This window comes from Augochlora pura, chromosome 6 (assembly GCF_028453695.1).
Source record: "Augochlora pura isolate Apur16 chromosome 6, APUR_v2.2.1, whole genome shotgun sequence".
In the NCBI taxonomy this organism is placed as follows: Eukaryota; Metazoa; Arthropoda; class Insecta; order Hymenoptera; family Halictidae; genus Augochlora; species Augochlora pura.
The window spans coordinates 21,580,750-21,598,383 of record NC_135777.1 but is presented as its reverse complement, the minus strand read 5'-3'; the positions used below and the strand labels follow the sequence as shown (position 1 = coordinate 21,598,383).

General features: G+C 44.1%; 1 long non-coding RNA gene across 1 annotated transcript in view; it reads right to left on the bottom strand.

Annotated features, from left to right (window-relative positions):
- Positions 1–17,634, bottom strand: part of LOC144471308 (uncharacterized) — a 91,589-nt gene that overhangs the window by 43,912 nt on the left and 30,043 nt on the right. Inside the window, exon 2 of the long non-coding RNA XR_013494243.1 lies at positions 2,103–2,168. This is a non-coding gene — a long non-coding RNA (uncharacterized LOC144471308). The remainder of the gene's footprint in view (positions 1–2,102; positions 2,169–17,634) is intronic.

Genomic DNA, 17,634 nt, shown 5'->3' with positions numbered 1-17,634 from the left:
TCTCGCGTGGCCGGCGCGATAACTCCTTGATCTTGGTCGGTCCACGGGTTTAGCCCGGGACAGTTTCGTTTCCCATCGGCGGCCGCGCGCTGTTTACAGAGCCCTCGAGCGAACGGGATCCCGTCCTTGCGGTTCTCGAAACGGGCGATATGAATGTCCTGAACCCCGTACCATAGCGTCCTCCCATTCCCATTGAAAGAGCAAGAGGCGAGGGGGGACAGTTATTGCTGGTAACTCGCGGTTAGCCGAGTTCGCAATAACGCTGTTCCGCGCCGGAACGGCGAAAAGTTTCGCGCTGCCGCTGTCCAGAAGATCCTCTTTCACCAAAGCGACCCGTCCTTCTCTCTTTCTTTCGGTCCGAACGGCCGACATTATTCCCGGACCGGAAACTGATCTCTCCCGACGTCCGCGACGTTTATTATTCACGAGCACGAGGGACAAGGGTGAATCCGCCGCGCTTCGCCGGCTCCGCGAACCGGGTGGAAACCGGCTCGGGAAAAAAACCGACGGGGGCCGCCAGGTCGCCGATGAACTTTTAGCCGCTTTCGTGCCGCGGCCGACTGCTAAGTGACACTTAGCCGGAAAAATTCCGGCCGGCAACAAGTGCCTCGACACCGGCCGGCCGGCCGGCCTTGTCCACCTTTTAAGCCGCCGTGACGCGCGCCCGCTTTCCACCATTCGCGGAGGAATTCGCCGCGAGAGAGGAGAATTCTGCATAATAGAATATCTCGCGACGCGAAAAACCGAGAGCCGTACGGCTGGACAAAGGGGGCTTAGTAATCGCGCCATTCATCTTACTTGCATATCAGCCGTGTCGCTGTATCACTCGTTATATATCTTTCTCCATTCTTACCTGCCGCGGAAAAATAAACGAGGACCGGACGCCTGGGCGTGGAGACTCGTTACTTTGACTTCAACGCGACTATAGCTGATGCATATATACTTGCAAGACATTCGTTGTTCACCTCTTTGCTTTATGGCCTTGCGATCGGCAAGGTTATTTCGCTGTTAACCCTTTCGTTGCGAAAGTTCGCTTCGCTAATCTGACGCCATTGAATAAGTGGCTTTTTGTAGTCTTTTATTACTTTGTATTGAATTATTATAATACACTGAATTAATATTGTGTTTCATTGCAGTGTGTTGTATTGTATTTTATTATATTCTATTCTATTGTATTCTATTTTATTATATTCTATTGTGTTCTATTATTTTATATTGTATATAGAAAATTATAAAATGATTTCGCTTTGTATTCTATTATATCATATTATATTGTATTATATTCTATTGTATTGTATTCTATTATATTGTATTTTATTACTTTTATTAAAAATTATGTATATTATGTTTCTACAGTATTATACGCAGATTATAATCGGCACCCTTATATACAGCATGTCGCACAAATACTGACTATAGTCGGCACCCGACACACAGCAGGTCGCGCAGATGCCGGCTACAGTTAACTATTTCGTTATATAGTAAAGAAAGGGTTAATTGCCTCTACACGACGTCTGTGGAATTAACTGCTCGGTTTCGGCGAACGTTTCTTGCGCGTTTGAAGAACAGCTATTGGTAGAAGATCGTATTTCAACGTATGCTTCGAAGACTATTATTGGCTATGAAATGGTGTATTATTATTGTAACAAATTACTGTCTTCTTTTTTAATTTGCCGGTTAAGTGAAATATATTAGAATATTTATGTGACGAATATTTTCTTGCAGAAGTAATGTAAAATGACAGATTTGGCGATACTGGCTATAAAATGCTATATTATAGTTCTAGAAAATTATTGTCTTATTTTATTAATTTGTTGTCTTATTTATGAATTTATAATACGTAAATTATCACGTAACAACTGTGCATCGTTCTCTAAAAAATTCGTACGTCACTTTGAAATATATAAAAATTTTCAATATTATTAAGATATTGTTATTAAATATTATTACAATGAAAACTTGAATCGAAAGGGTTAATATGATCGGCGTATCGGTGCACCAATAACCAGACGGTACCTAAACCATCCATAGTAAAGTACGTCACTTCAAACCGCGTAAAAAGCCTTCGTAACACCTGTCGCGAAGAATTCAACAAAACTCACCCTTTCATCCCATCGCGGTGGCCGGCGTTGGCGTCGTCGGTCGAGAGAGCTCAGGCCATTCAGAGTCTGTAAGAATAGAAGCGTAGGATCAGGATCGGCTCGTTACACCTGTATCAAGGTGCTGGGAAGAAGCGAGACAGCGCGACCGAGATATCGCGAGCGGCCGGGCGAAGAATGGGTAAATTTCATAAAAGTTCGCCGCCCTAACGCCGGCGATGAATTTTACATGAATCCGTGTCCCCGGCGCGATGCGCCGAGTTAATGCCGGCAAAAAGAACTCCGCCGTTGGGCCCGGCTCGTTAAAAGAAGCTCGCGAAACCACCTCTGCGTGTCTTCGAGCCTCGGAGAGGCTGATAGGCTGGTTCATCGCCTTCGATTTTATTTCGCGAGCCTAAGCGAGGGGATGCGAGCGCTCCGAGGGCTGCGGCGAGTCCTTGAGAGGGAACCATGGCCCTGCGGCCCTGCGACCGGCACGTTCGCCACCGAAGGGAGCAAATAAAAGGATTTCCAAGTTTCCGGCAGGTAGCGAGCCCTTCCCTCGGGGCTGGTCGACCCTTCGCTTGCTCTCCTTTTGATTCTCTCTCTCCTTTCGACTCTCTCTCTCTTCTTCTGACTCTCTCTTTTCTTACGATTCTCCCCCTCTTTTCGACTCTCTCTCCTCGCGGCTCTCTCTTCTTTTGACCCTTTCTCCCTTCGACTTTTTCTCCTTGCGACTCTCTTTCTCTTTCCGACTCTCTCTTCTTTTGACCCTTTCTCCCTTCGACTTTTTCTCCTTGCGACTCTCTCTCTCCGTGTGACTCTATCTCCTTCTCTCTCTCCCTCTTCCTCCCTCCCGGCCCTTCGAGGTTATCCCGTCCGACAAAGTCGATGAAAGAATGGCGAATTCGAGCCGCCACCCCTGGTTCGTTCGCGATATCGATCTGACCCGCCGACTTCGTTATCGGTCACGTTTGTACCTGGTCCCTGTGTACCCGCGATAACGAAAAACGAATAACGAGGAACAGCTAGCTTTGTAGCGGCTGCGGCTGCGACGGCGGCTGCGGCTGCGACGGCGGCCACGGCGGTGGCCGACTGTCGTTCCGACTGTTCCGTTGTGTTTCATATTTATTTTTTAAATGACACTCTTTTTAGTCCGGCCACGGAGCCGTGTGATCAATAGCGACGGCTTTTGTGCCGGTGCCTCGCCCGGCCGAGGCTCGGCGAGCTTCCCGCGTAAAAATGCGCCCGAACGGAACGGCTGGCGGAGAATCATACCGGCCGCGTAATATTTCCCGTTAACGTCGTCGACGTTTATTTTCGAGGCGAATGTCCGACGTCGTAATATTGTGGGGTTATAAAGGAGAGGGAGAATTTTTTAATTCGGGAGGAGAGTGGGAGGATTGGTGGATTCTATTTTATTTGTATTTTCTATTCTATTTTATTTGTATTTTCTATTATATTTTATTTGTATTTTCTATTATATTTTATTTGTATTTTCTATTATATTTTATTTCCATTTTATGTTTCTATATTTTCTGATACGTCATTTTAATCACAAGACATCCCTTCACAGAATAATCCTATAACAATTATTAAAAAAAAATATTCAAACCAAAAACACTCATTTAAATTCTGAAAAAAATTTCAAACTGAAGCACCCACGCCAATTCATCATTGTATTTCCCATCAAAGAAAAATCACAACTAAACCACACCCCATAGATACAAAAACAGAGCCTCCAGCTTTTCTACCAAGCCTCCATAGAACACCTTATCCACTCACTCAGCCTCTCCATTTCAAAAACTAATTCGCAAAAAGCATCGACCGCATCGCGCGTTAATCGATAATCAGCGAGCTCGAGCTAGTTGAAATAAATCGCGTCGAATAAAATTCGTTAATTCTCGCGATACTTGTAGAGGCCGGCGCGCGCGCGGCCGGGAAATTAACGGGCGCCCATTAACGAGAACGAATCGCGGTACCCGGGGAGGATTCTACGGGGCAGCGCGCTGCCCGGATATTTCGTGGGGTTTTTTTTTCGCTCGTTTCGAAAATTAGCCGCGCGTAGAAGATAAAGTTAATACTGCCCGCGCGATTATGGTCTTTTAGCCGGCGTTAAGGTCCCCGACGGTGTGCCGCCGTAGGGGGGAGTAGGAAGAGGGAGGGAGGGAGCTCTAAATATCAGAAAGTACCGGATAGATTAAGAACGATTAATCGTGACGCACGGCGTTCATCCGTTGCCATTTTCCCCGATCGGCACGCAATTAGCAGGATTACCCGGGGCGTCGTTGCGCGTTCGCCGTGAGAGGGACGGGGGGGGGGGGGGGGGGGGGGGGGGAGGATGATCGGGGGAGGTTACTTTTCGGTATAATGGGATTTATTTAATTGCGTCCGTGGACCGGCGCCAGGGACATCGGCGAGCTCTTTTTTCTGGCCCCCCGCGCTTTTCTCTCTTTGCCTCGATTTCTCTTTCTCCCTTTCTCTGTCTCGTTCGCCCTTTTTTCTGGCTCTCTTTCTTTCTTTTGCTACTTCTCTGTTTTTCTGTCTCTCTCGCTATTTCTCTACCTCTCTTTTTTTCTACCCCCCCACCCTCCTCTCCCTCTTTTCACTTTTCTCTCTCCGTCTCTCTCTCACTTTTTCTACACCTCTCTCTCTCTCTCTCTCTTTTACCACTTCACTCTCTCTCTCTCTCCCTTTCTCTCGCTCTCTCTTTTACCACCTCGCTCTCTCACTCTCTTTTACCACCTCTCTCTCTCCCTCTCTCTCTCTCTCTCTCTCTTCTACTACTTCACACTCTCTCTCTCTTCTACCTTTATCTCTCTCTCTCTCGCTCTCCTCCCCGTGTTTTTTTACGCCGCCGCGAAAATCGCCGGCGCTGCGGTTTATTTCAGCGTTCGGCGCCTTCCTTTTTAAAACTGCCGCGAAAAAAAAAGGAAAAAAAAAAGAGATTTTTAACGAGACACCGGCACGCGCTAACGACGCAATATGCATCCAATTACTTTCGCACCTCGCGCCCGCGTAATTGTTAATCTCGTTTGTATTTTCCGCAATTAAATGTTTAACGCCGACAAGCCGCCGGCCGCCGCCGCGCCGGAATGTTACGCCGGTCTTCCCACCGAAGAATGTTCCGCGAGGTTTGACCGAGATTTGCCCTGTAAATCCTCCCCGCGCCGCGCGCCGCGCTCGCGCGCTCGCCCCGGCCATTAATTGCGCAACTGGAAATCTCGCGGAAACGTTAAGGGAAATTCAGTAGACGCCGGATTTACATTCGCGGTAATTCAACGGGTGTCTTCAATTAAACGTATTTACCCCCCGGGGGCCGCCGCCGCCGTCGCTTGATAAATTTGTAACGTTATGCTGACGATCCGGTGATGAAGGCGGGATGTTTTTTTAAGAAATATAAAGGGAGATTTTCGTTTTTAATAATATCGCTGTTGTATCGCGGGATTGTTTGTTTAAGCCAGGAAATTAATTTTTATCGTGGCTTTTTTGGTTTTACTTCAATTTGTGAAACTTGAAAATTCGAAGCAAGCAATTGATGTTGTATTTTGACATAATTTTGACATAATATTGACATAACCATGACGTAATATTGACATTACATTGACATAGTATTGACATAACTTTGACACAATCTTGACATAACTTTGACATAAATTTGATATCAATTTTCAATTAAATTTCAACTAGACAATCTATTTTGGTTTTGTAAAATTTTTGAGGTTATGTTAAGACAGTCGGAAAGTTAAGTGACTTTAAATCTTCGTATTATGATTTATTTCATAGCTACGTGAATTAATATTTGTTTGTTAATAATACATTGAGGCAGAAAATTTATATTTATATTAATATTTATTACATATTTATATTTATTATGTATTTTTATTTTTTTACATATTTATATTTATTCTATATCTATATTTGTCATATACTTACATTGATCACACATATACCTCTCTACCTCTCTTCATTTTTAGCGGAAGTTTCAGTGCGATGGCTCTAATGGTTCAAAAGTTATAACAACTTGTCGCCGAATTCTCGAAACTGGACCACTATGCGGCGGACCGCTAAACTTCCGGCGTCGCCTAGGCTTTGGAAATTCGCGATCGGTGAACCGTCGCGTCGGTTCCCCAGTTTTCCAGCCGCAATCTTTTCCCCTTTTTCTTGCTCTCTCTCTCTATCTCTATCTCTCCGCTCGACCGGTTCCGTGAAGCTAGCCAATTAAGAATCCAGGGGAGGGTAGAGAAGATCTGGAGCACGTAAGGAGAAAGCTATTTATACGTCTGTCGACGGCCGAAGTTCGTTAACGCTACCATCTTGCCGGATACGTTCGACTTTCTCTGTACGTCAGTCCTTAGTTCTTTGCTGCAACAAATTTTTCCCATCATTTATGGGGTATATAGTGTCGAAGTCGAGCGCCATATCTTTTATATTATACCTTTCATTTATATCTTTATTTATATTATATATTTAATTTGTATCTTTATTTATATTGCATTTTTTATTTATATCTTTATTTATATTATATAATTTCTTGTAATCGCCATATTTAGGTACTTTAACACTACGTAAAAATGGCGACTAATTAATTTTTTAAAATTACGATTATCCAGGCTGAAAGATGAATTACTATAACTTTGCGAGAAAAAATCGTAGCGATATCATCGAGCCCTTAAATTAAAGATAAAACTCTGCTCTTTACAACAGTATAAACAACATATTCAATAAAAATTTCTCCAAGTCCGTAAAGACTGTTAAACTTCATCCTTCATCGTTATCACAAACACAACCCTTAAATTCAATATTCTAAAAATCATAGCACTACAGGATATTAAAAACTACGTCATTTAAATCTACAAACTTCAAGCTTTCATTCAAAAAAAGCCTTATAATTTTACGACAATTTTCAACAAAGTTACAATTATTCAAAGTTCGACCATTTCTCGAAAACCAGAGAAATGCTTCAATCTTGTCGACGAGTGTACCATTCGTGATTAGGCCACGGTGTCCTTCGGATAAAGGATCGTACGGGCCGGATTAAATCATCGGCGTCCTGCAAATCAATTTCGCAGGTCCGAGCAACAACTAACGACTGTCGGAGCACGGGTAACCAGTGGTAAACCCGGGCCATAAGACGGATCATTTATCACCGGCCGGGAGCGGTTGACCAGAGAGACGGTAACAGCTTGGCGATATAATTGGAGGATGGTTACCGGGCGATTATTGTCAGGCCGAGATGGAGCGAGGCTCGTGACTAATCAAGGCAGTTATTACGATCGGGAAACGGAGGAGGGTGCCCCTACTGCAATTAGACGGCGCCGATCAACCGGCGCGGCGAGAGTCACGATCGCGATCCTCGGTCACGATCTCGCGATTGTCGCCGGGACTCGTGGAAAATATATTGCAGTGTCCCGTAAGTTTCTTCCCTCGATGCGAAATGAACACGCGATATTTGTTGTTCAAGGTGGATTTATTGTGTTATATATGAACCGTTCTGTTCTATAACATTCTTCCATCTCTCAGGAAGCATCGTTATGCTCTCTTTCCAAAATTGTTGTTATTTACAAAATATTCATCTAGGCGCGTTTTTATCCCGCTTATGGATTTAAAAGATTTAGCACGAGAGAATTTTTTAAGAAGAGGAACAAGTGATAATCGGATGGAGCAATTGTGACTGAGTGAATCATTGGAATTTTTATGCGAGTGTCCCATCTAGTATGAATGGTGTGATATGTGCCCAAGGAAGTAGGAATAAGGCCCACGTTGTGCCCAGCCGTAAAGAAGACCGCAACGAGATTTGTAAGTGAGATAGCGTGAGTCGCAAATAGAATATGAGAAGATATTATATAGATTAGTTTTTAGTTATATTAAAATATATTATTATTATAATTTGAAGAGAAGTAAATCATAATATTTCATCCCACTCTACCCACAGCAATGTCTGGGTAGCTAGGAGGATGAGATAGAACGTCTCAATCGAACTGTAATAATTTTTGCATTACGGCCAACGCAACGTGCGGTCTCGCGTCGTCGCGATGGAAAACGACGCCAATTCTGGCCGTTTTTCAGCTATGGCGGCTTTTTAATTGATCCAGCTGATTGCAATATTTGTCGGCATTGATGTTCGACAGCCAGTTTTTCGTGTCCCGTGGATCGTCGTTGCGCGTCGCGACGCGCGCCGGAATCTGGTTGCCGGCGCACGTCGACCAAGTATCCGGCGGTCCACGAGAAAATTCCTATTTACCGGCAAACAGCCGATAGCAAAGACCAATATTAGCGCCCGGCAAATATCGTCGACGCTGCCAGCCAGCGCGCTGCCCATGAAAAGTCTTGATCCGCGTGCCCCGCTTCCACTATCGCCCCTTCGACCGACGCCGACGGGGAATTTTCTCGTTTAACCCCTTTGCGCTATAATAACGAGCCAGACTGGTGACGAATGTCAGGTTATGTGAGGTTATGTGACGAATGTCTCGTGCGTTAGTCGATGATTATATGACTGGTAAAATCGTTCGTATTAAATCGAAAGAAAATTTGGATTCAATGTTGTTGCGGTGCGTTACAGCGTCGGCTATACGGCGCGACGATTAACCCCTTGACTACGGCAGACTGATACGCATCGGTTTTACCATACGGCAGAAATTGAGTGATGATATTTTTGGGTAAAATTTTCGGTAGGGATGCATTTTTAAGAAAATTTTAATTTTTAAATTAAATTTTATAACACCTCAAATTATAACACCTCAATAAGGGATAATAAATTATTAATTACCACGACAACTTCCGCTCAGGAGAAAAATAATTGATTTATAGGCTATCGGTTGGCGAAGTGTTAAAATCGCGCCACAAACGTAGCTATGAAAGACTAAGTAAATAATAGTGAAAGGGGTTAACGGCGCTGGTACAACGTCGACGATTTTCCGACACCGAAAAATCCACCCTGATTTTCCTTTTGGCCGTGCAGCACCGATTTTCCGACTCCGAAAAATCCACCCTGATTTACCCTTGGACCGTGCACCGCCGATTTTCCGTCTCGAAAAAAATCCACCCCTTTTCAGTCCCCTGAACCGTGCGCCACCCCTTTTCTCTGCCCGGAACCGTGCGCCACCGATTTTCTCGCAGTTCCCGCGAAACGGCTGCGCCGTAAAATCGTTGAGTTCGCGCTGCCGGAATTTCGGCGACCAGAAAAGCTCTCCCCTTTCGCGGGAAAAGACGGCGCGGCGGGGATCAAAGTTTCTCGTTCGAGGCCCCCGCCGTTTTCTGGGGAATCGAGCTTGAAAGCGCGCCGCCTGGTTTACCGGCGGTGGAGACGCTATAGCATAGAGTCGAGACGGCATGGTATAGAGTCGAGACGGTATGGTATAGAGTCGGTCGTGGCTCTAGAGTCTTATTTTAATGCGCACAGACTTCGGGAATTTTCTAACCTAAAATCTCCGAAAGATCGCTTCGAGGAAATCATTGTCAATTTCGCGGGCTGCAATTATACGGAGCATTTTGCTTCTCGTAATTTTTTGGGGTTGAAAATGAACATTCTTGCTCCTTAGTAGAGAATGTTAGTGTATTTTATATTATTTATTATTTTATTTCTATATTATTATTTTACATAAATCTGCGTTTGTAGGAATTTCACCCTTTGCACTCGAGTGAGAATTTACTCTTTTTTATATACTAAAAAATCAGTCGTTCGTCGTGGTTATATATCTTAAAAAGTAACTCTACCTTAAAGACTAATAAACAAGACCACAGCATCGATAACAACGTATTCGAAGCTTCTACTTTCGCGGGGGAAATCTCGGATTGCGGCGTAAATTCATCGTCCCGCCCGGCATTATCGGCGCAATGAACCGCGGTGATCAAATCGGCTCCCCGAAACTCTAAATCCTCCGGCAAAGCAGCATTATCTCGTGATCTCTAGATGGCCGTAGGGAAGGGCGGGGGGGGAGGAACGGCGTTGTCCGTTCTAACGAGTAATTACGACAGCCGTGTTAAGCATTTCTCGGGGGTTGCCCGCGACGCTCCGGCCGGTCCGAGAGGTGTGTACACGTTGGCGCGGCGGCACGGCTAATGGACCGCGGCAATAAAGCGGTCGGCGTTACATCGATTACAACTACGGTGGCCGGAAGTTTCCTGCGATCGGGCAATAACTCTAAATATCGGGCTATCGACCGCGCCGATGGTCGGCGGTGGCCCCGTTTCTCCGGGATTAGTTCCTGCGTGAATAACGCTCGACAGGTATCGCGTAGCCGATCGCAAGCTCGGAGCGATCCACCACCCGAAGAATTGTGTCCGAGAATTACCGATAACCAGCGACAGCCGACGCTTTTAGATAGTTGACTCTCCGCTTGCTCTACGGACAATTATTTTAACGTCGACGTAACGTGATCTACTATCGTTTCGCCGACAGGGCTCGATGGTGATCGATAACCTGGTGTCCCGGAAAAATAGCCGATCGCTAATTGAATGACGACGCTCTCCGACTGTCTCTTACGGAAATGTTATCTGGACGTTGAATCGGACGATCTTATCTTTTGAAAGCTTTTGCGATTCTAATGATATTTTTGACTGGCCCTTAATGTCGTTAATGTTTATGGATTTTCGTGATTGGAGGGTGGATTTTATGTACTTACGATAGGGATGGTGATATTTCTGAGAATGGAAATGTTGGAGGAATTTAATTGGCGTATTAATTTTAATTGTTGTAATGATCGATGGTTTAATTGTAACAAGGTTATTGTAATGTTTAATATTTTGAGGACAAAGTTTCGCAAGCGATTTTTTCGAGAAACATTCATTTGTTATTATCATTATTGTTTCGTAGTATAATTTAGTGTATATTAGTAATAATATCATGTTAGTAATAGTTATAGTGAGTTAGCAATATTTATAATTCAGTGCACATGATTTAGTAATATACATAATATAGTATATTAGTTATATTTGTACTTTAGTATATATGATTTGGTAATATTTCTATTTCACTGTATATGATTTAATAATATTTATAATTCAGTACAAATAGCTAACTTTAACAATCAAAATAGTGTGATTTGTCCAAATGCGTCACATTGTGCTTGGAGATACAACCGACTGGGCTGAAGGTGTGCGTCGAGTGCGTCGCACGATCTCGGTCACGATCCCGCGATCACGGCGGGGGTAGCGCCGCCCGGTCGGTTGACATTCGCGTGAGTTAAACAAACAAGAGAGCCTGGCCCGGGGGGTGCGGGCTCGGTGCTACTTCGTTGCACGTCCAAAGGGAGAGAGAGCCGGCCGCCCCCCGCGTCGGAGTTTCAATCGAGCGAACGTGGGCCGCGCGGCTCCCACGATTTTCCTCCTTCGTTTTTATTGGCCGCGCGGCCGTTTAAATAAGCCCGGCGCTGCGATAAGAATCGCAGGCGAAGTAAAATAAATTACATTCGTAATACCGGAGTGGCTAACCCTATTACCTCGAAGGCTGCGAGCGCTCGGGGTCCGACCACCGTGCCGCGGCCCTTTCTCTCTCTCTCTCTCTCTCTCTCTCTCTCTCTCTCTTCATCCCCCTCTGCACGACCCTTTCTTCCCTCGGCTTGCTCCCTTCTCCACTCTCCGCCGGAAATAGCGGAAACGGAACGGACTCCGCCGTCGGAACGACGAGATATTTTTTCTCAATTTCCTCCGGCCGACCACGCGGCGGAATCCCTTTTGATTTCGGCTTCTACGCGTTATTGCCTTCCCTTAAGGGCCTGCTCGAACGCCGACCTCTGGCGACGTCGAGTTTTTTCATATATTTTTCGAATATCGTTTTGGAGATCTGCCTTGTTACGTATAGTATGTGATAAGAATTATACTTGTCAGTGATCTGTGATGTATTATGTAATAAATAATGATAATAATATGTATTATATATATATATTTACATTTTATGTACATTATAATGAGAGTGTACTCCTTCACCAAGACCTTCGAGAATATCGCGAGTCCCAAAGGGTTGGAAACGCGAAAGTGTTTTCGCGCGCGGTTTCTATCATTTACTGACTATTTATAATAAAAAGTAATTAGTAAGTAATGGTACTTAAATTATAGTAAGTGATTACTAAGTAATAATAAGTAAATTATGGTAAGTGATTAGTAAGTAATAGTAAGTAAATTACAGTAAGCAATTACTCAGTAATAATAAGTAAATTATAGTAAGTAATTAGTAAATAATAGCAAGTAAATTATAGTAAGTAATTAGTAAGTAATAGTAAGTAAATTACAGTAATTATTTAGCAACTAATAGTATGTAAATTGTAGTAACTAATTAGTAAGTAATAATAAGTAAATTATAGTAACATACCTCGAAAAATCACGAGTTAAACGCACAAATAGCAAAAAGCAGCAGATACTATACTCCTTCGTCAAGACCTTCGAGAACACCGCGAAAAGGGCTGAAACCGCGAAAGTGTTTCTCGTGCGCAGTTTCGCTCCTCGGGGAAAAAGGATAAAAAGGAATAGAGAATCGAACGAGCGGCGCACGGGTGCCGTGCGTAGGGTCGCATGACAGAGGCCACGTAAGAGTGCCGGTCACGCGACAGCGATGTCATCCACCCGCGACACGGCGAAATGTCTTTATCACGGGAGCCGCTCTCGCGTAATGCTTCCGTGCCACGCGTTAAAGCCCGAGCAATTTTCTTCCCCGTGTCGCCACCCCCCGAAGACGGTCTCCTTCGAAGAGAGGGGGCAGGAGAGAGGGAGAGAGAGAGAGAGAGGAGGGACACATGGAAATTAATCGTCCGCGTGAAACGTCGTGATTAACGAGTGCGCCGCGACCCGAGCCATTAATCATTCTTTGGCACTGTTTGCCCCGGCAGTTGTTACACTCGCCGACCGTGATCGCGCGAGCGCACAAAGTATGTAGCAGCCGAAGAGCTCGAGAAAGAGAGAGAGAGACTGCTCGGACGTGTGTCCGGGTGGTTTGCGTCTCGTTTCGCATGGCCGGCCGGCGATTTTATTAATGTTGCTGCTACGAGGCAACCGAATTTCGGCGAAGTCGTTGCCCCCCGACGGTTAATTATCGGGGAACGACGTTGCTGGGAGTATTCGCAATTTTGGCACGATGTTCGGATATGGTATTGTATATATGTTCGGATATGATCAGGTAGTGTTTGTTTAATCGTGGAACGACGGTGTGGGGTGGCAGGCGATTAAAATCATTTTTAGATCGTGTAAATACCGTTGTAAATAAATATTGAAATATCGTGGTTTCTCGTATTTTAATTAAATTAAAATTGTAATACAATATAATTAAATTGTAAATATTACTAAATTATACATACTAAATTATAAATATTATTAAATTATATACAGTGAATTATAAATATTACTGAACCATAAATACTAAATTATAAATATAAGAAAGTTTACGTCCGAGTTATCGGTCGGCAAATTATTAAACCCTTTGCGCTCGATTAATGATTCTGTGGCGCCACTAAAAATTACTATACTATTATATTTAGATTATACTTAGACAGTACTCATTTATAATTAAAAATGGTTAAAATAACAAATATCGTACTTGCTAATAATCTCAATTTCCCATGCATAAATGGCAATAAATCGTATAAAATAAAAATACTTTAGCTCAAAAAACCTGTTCGAAATATACTGAAACATAGCTTCGAGTATAAAAAATTAAGATAGTAGCACAGCACGTCACCCGACGCGATCGAAAAGCAAATAAAGAAACGTGGTGCTCGTCCCGCATGGAATTACGATCGCGTGACTGTCAGTCGTCCATCCTTTCGGCGGGGAGGGGAGGTGGAGGGGCGTTTGAAAAACGGGGCTGCGATGGCTGGTCGAGTATCGGGCGTCGATGGTCAGCCATAACAATTGTCCCATTATTTGTCGCGAATCAATCGACGATGGTCGACAGGGGGGGGACAACAACGACGACAACGGACGAGCACGCGTTGCCCGAAAACGCGGTTCACGGGGGTTACGAGAGGCGGCTGTTTCGGGGGCCGAGGCGGTCGTTTCTTACGGGTTGTTAGCCCCCCGATCCAAGGAGCCATTACCGACATTACGTTATCTCGGCCGGGGCTCTGAATGTTATCGGGGCGCCGGGGAACGGAGCGAACGGCTCCCACCCCCTCCCCACCCGAGCTCTCCTCATCGAACGCCTCGCTGAGCTATTGCTCGAAAGCTCCCCGGAGAGATAATCTCGGTTGCATGACTCCGAGGCTCGTCATAAAGCACAGAGCCGAGCGCCCACCCTCCCCTCCTCCTCCTCCCCCGCCACCAGCAAGCGCAGGTTGAAAGACACGCGTGGAACTCCGACGGTGTCTGCGGGCGAGCTTTCAAAGGGCTCGGCGATCCTGGAAGGGAGCCTGTTCCCCGTCTCTTTTCCTCTTCACAAGCTCTTGCTATATGTACATGGCTATACCTCTCTCTTTAGAGCCCTCTTCCTTGTTGGATCTTTCTCTAGAGGTATGGATCTCTCTTTCTGGAGGTTTGGAGTTGCATGGATCCCTCTTTCTATCTTTTTGGATGTCTTCCTTCTATCTCTCTGGCTCTATCATTTTTTTCATGAATCTCTTTCTCTCTCTCTCTCTCTAGACCTCCCTAGGCCTCACTCTATTTATCTATCTATCACTCTATCTATTTATCTATCACTCTATCATTCTATTTATCATTCCATCCATTTATCTATATACCTATCTCTAACTCTCTATCTGACTTTTCCTCTCCCTCTCCCTCTATCTATGGATCTCTCCCTCTTTCTGGATCTCTTTCTTTCTCCCTCTAGCTCACTCTGTCACTGTTATTCTCCCTAACTCTTCCCATCCCTCTCTCTCATTCTCCCTATCTCTTTCTCTCTTTCTCCACCTCTGAATCTCTCTCCCCTGTCTCTCCCCCTCCCTCCGGCTCCCGCAGATTCTCGCACGGAAGAGATGATCGCTGGCGTTCGAAGGTTCGCGGCCGGGCCACCCTCCGGGCAGATGCGATCTGCTGCGTCCCCCCGCGCGGCGGCCCTACGCGCCCTCGTGTGTCGCGTTCACGCTGCCTTAACCACTTCGGTACGAGCGTCGACTATAGTCGACGGCCACCGATGAGCACGCACAGCCGAGTGTCGACTATAGTCGACGGCCGTGATATGAACGCACACGGCCGAGCATCGACTATAGTCGACTATAGTCGACTGCCAAGAACTTTTGCCTTACCTCTACAAATGCAGTGTTTACGTCCAGAAATACACATAAATAAGCTTTTCTCGTCAAAGATCTGTAAAAGAGCAAAACGGATTCACTGTCGATGCACGAAGTAGCATGCGCATGGTGAGTGCCGGCTGTGGGCACAGTTTCGTGGCCGATGCGCGCCGTACCGAAGTGGTTAAGTAAGACCGTTCTCGTGTCAATGCACGATGAATCCATCCAACCGGCCCTTATCTACACGACACGCCCCCGCAGGTATGTCCTGCGTGCACGTTACCGCTACCCCCATCTCTCTCTCTCTCTCTCCTCTCCCCCTCCCTGCGCCGTCTCCTCTTACATGATTTATGCCGGCCCGACACACCGACCCTCATCCCCCTCCTCCTCCTCCCTCCTCCAGGATCGTTATTATTGCGGTGTATCAGCAGTTTTGCCCGGCGAGTTTCCAGGATACTACGGGAACGATACGGAACGGGCCACTTGCGCGGAGTTATCGGGACGTGGATCCGCGTGCCGTGACAAATTCGGGGACCCGACGATCGTTCACGCCGGCCGAGCACGATCGACTGGCGATGAACGATGCCGCAGCAATGTTTAGGTAATTATGATAGGGATTGTTGTGTTGGATTATTTTAGGGTATTTTAGATTATTTTAGGGTATTTTAGGTTATTTCAAGGTATTTTAGATTATTTTAAATTGTTTTAGGTTAGTTTTGGTTATTTTAGATTGTTATTTTTTATCACTGTTTTAGATTATTCTAGGTTGTTTTAGAATATTATTTTAGATCACTTTTGGTTGTTTTAAATAATTATTAAGATTATTGTAGGTTATTTCAGATTATTTTAGACCATTTTTGAGTACTGTAGATTATTTAGAATTATTTCAGATTATTTTAGGTTATTTTAGATTATCTCAGACAATATTTGATTACTTCAGATTATTTAAAATTATTTAAAATCATTTCCGATTATTTTAAAATTATTTTGGTTATCTTAGACTATTATCGATTACTTTAGACTATTTAAAATTATTTTCAGATTGTCTTAAACAATTTTAGACTATTTTAGATCGCTTCAGATTATTTATTTACATTATCCCTTAGATATATTTAAACCATATTGCAACAACGATGTTTTAAGATACGCCGATCAAACCAGACTATATAAATCAATTAATCTCGATATTGGAACTTTGATGATTACTACCCATGAAATTGTTATCTTACGCTCCCGCGTACACGCTGCACATACACAAATCGTAATAACAATGCAATTCAATCACATTGTAATGCAATCGTGCTGTAATTCGATCGCATTGTAATTCGCAATTCGGATCTCCGTTATTACAATGTAATTCGTAATTCGGATATTCGTTCGATTAAATGGCAACATAATCCGTAATTTCAATCGGAATACAATAGCAAAATACGAAGTTATAATTACCTATTACCCGCGCCATTTCCTGTTCAACAACGAGGAGCTAGAATTACGTATGTTATATTGATAAATCGATTTCTTAATTCGTATAAAAATCAAAATGGCCGAAGTACGACGGCACGCGCGCGCGGTTCTTTCATTTTCGGCGAACAATCAATAACCTGTTAGCGGTCTAGCAACATTAATTACCGTTTCAATGCGTGATCGATACATACCGCGCCGGGTAGCGCAATCTATCTTTAATGTAATACCGTGTACAATGTCCGCCGGATCGCGATTTATTGTCTTATAATAACCGGACGCGCGCGTTTATTCGACAGAGACTCGAGCGAGATCGCTACGAAATAGGCTCGAGGAACCAATTGCCGTGCTATGTTAGCAGGATTTAAATTTCCTTTTTACTAATTACCCTTCGCGCCACCGAAAATTGTTACAACGCGTGGTGAGATTATTTTTATATTAACAAAGTTCAGATTTATAATTCCTAGAGATAAAATGTGCTTTGTTCTATAGAATGGAAGTTTTATAAATCGTAAAAATTATTCCAGATTATTATTTTTAGATTGTAAAGTGGCGTAGAGTGCAGAGGGTTAAGAAATGAATAGTTAATTGAGTTTAAATAAAAATATATTCTACATTTTATGCTTTATAAAAATTACTTTAAATTGCTCTGAATTTAAAGAGAAGGTCACGGTAAAGTTAAAATGCTTAAACTATAAAAAGACATAACTTTAAAGCACTTTAAATTTAAAAAAGGTCGCAGCAAAGTCAAACTACTCAAACTAAAAATCCATTAAATCCTTTAAATAAAAAAAGAAAGCCACAGTAATTGGTCCCACCACCCAGCAATTCCCCCTTCCAAAGTCAAGCACGATTTTCATTCCGTTCGGCGGCAAATACCGCGACCGCATTATAAATAATAAACCGTTCCCTGTTCCGTCGCCTTTTGTCACCGCCCC